The sequence below is a fragment of the Budorcas taxicolor genome, chromosome 21 (genome assembly GCF_023091745.1).
Source record: "Budorcas taxicolor isolate Tak-1 chromosome 21, Takin1.1, whole genome shotgun sequence".
Taxonomy (NCBI): Eukaryota; Metazoa; Chordata; class Mammalia; order Artiodactyla; family Bovidae; genus Budorcas; species Budorcas taxicolor.
The window spans coordinates 16833050-16834946 of NC_068930.1; positions in this window are offsets into that span (position 1 = coordinate 16833050).

Below are 1897 nucleotides of genomic sequence, written 5' to 3' on the forward strand. Positions count from 1 at the left end.
TTAAAGAATGACTGTGGTTTACAAACAGCAAGACCCTCTGCAAGTGTAAGACATCACACTCCCGTTTTCCCTTCGGAGCACGTACATATTTGATGTGAGCTTGCACCAGGGTTGGGATTCCGACTCAAAAGCAGGGCTGGTTCCTGGGGCTCCATGACTTACAGACAAAAGGAGACAGAGCCGTGCGCAGGGCAGGGGGAGAGGGGAGCCATGGGAAGTGGTGGGGTGGATGCGGCCTATGGAGGGTTAAGGGAAGAGGAGTGGTTTAAGAAAACCCAAATCTATTGTCTTACTGCCCTGGAGGTCACTGGGCTGAAATGAAGGTGTTGGGAAGGCTGTGTACCTCTTGCAGGCCTAGAAGAGCACTGTTTTCTCGCCTTTTCCCACGGTGGGAGGCTGCCCACGTCCTTGGGCTCACAGCCCCTTCATTTTCAAAGCCAGCATCTTCAAATTTCTCTCTGATGACGAGCTTTCCACCTCCCGGTGCCCCTCTCGAGCACCCCTGGGACTAATCCACGGCGCTCACTGGCTCGTGTGGGACTGCTCCCCTCACGTCTGGGCTGTGTGCCCCGTAATGTCCTCACAGGATCTGGAGAGCACGGTTCTGGGGCCGTGCTGTGGTGACCCCAGGAGGGCCCCGGGGGATGGCAGAGGGTGGTGTCAGTCTACACTTGAGGAAACTTGGGCTCAGAGAGTTCCTGGAAATTAGACTCTTTTTCTCCATGGGACGGTGACATTGCTTTGGTGGCCGGACCCCTGCACCCAGAAGCCTAAGCAAGACTCAGTAGAAGGCCACTGGCTTCCTATCGGTCTGGTCCTTTTTCTACGCCCGCACCTCACGGCTCTCTCCCCACACTGGGGCTGGTGGTGGAGGGCATTGGGGAGTGCTGTGTCGGGTGGGGGGCACCCCTCCCCACGAATGGAGAGCAGCCACCACCTTCAGCAAGATCAGGATCTTTTATCTGAAAGACCCTCATTGTGCTGGCAGAAGCCTGAGCTCTCAGAAGCGAGTTGCCACCGGAGGCCGCTGAGGTCTCCAACCGGGCGGTCCCCTGTAGTCAGAATCCTGGAATTCCTCCCCTAGAAGGCAGACGAAGGGGAGCCTAGTGGTCAACTCTTGAACCGAAGTCATGTTGCTTCCCTGGCGCAGCGGAGCGGGCTCCTCAGGCTGGGAACCCTGTTGCCCCAGGGCCGGCTCCTGGTAAAAGAGGGTGTTTTAGCTGCCGGCGGTGGGGCGGTCCTCCGAGGATGCGCTGGTGGTTCTGGTGTCAGAGCCCATGGCGAAGGCCGCAGGGCGCCCACCAGGCAGAACGGTGGGGCTTCTCCAGGTCCAGGTGAGGGCCCGAGGAAAAGATGGAGGAGTGCTTACTGAGTGAGGCTTCCCTTAGAAAGAGCACACCATGGTCGGAGGATGGGAGGAGGGGGCCGGGGGCTCCTTCCTAAGGGCCCCTCCTTCCAGTTCTCGCTCTTCCAGGGAGCGGGGGACCCTTCACCCTCGCCACTGTACCCACTGCCCCCAAACCCGCAGGAGTCTGCCTGCTGCCCGGCACATAGGGGCCCGGGACCTTGTTGGAGCGTGAATTCCTCATAGCTCCGAGGGTAGGCCAGTCTGCAGAGGAAGACGTGGCTGGGAGAGGAGGCAGCGGGGGTGATGGAGGAAGGCCGCCCTGGCCCAAGCCCCCGGGGGAAACTGGGGGCACCGCTGAGTGGGACGCAGCACCTGCCCAGGTTCTCCCTGGGGAGGGGGCCTCAGTGCGACACGGTGGAGCTCCCCTCCGTCCCCAGCCGTTGACCCTTGGTGGGGGTGGGATGGTGAGAGGTGGAATGGGGGGGGGGGTTGTCTCCTACCCTGGAGCTGAGGGTCACATGGATGAGCTTTCCTGACCCTGGAAGTCTT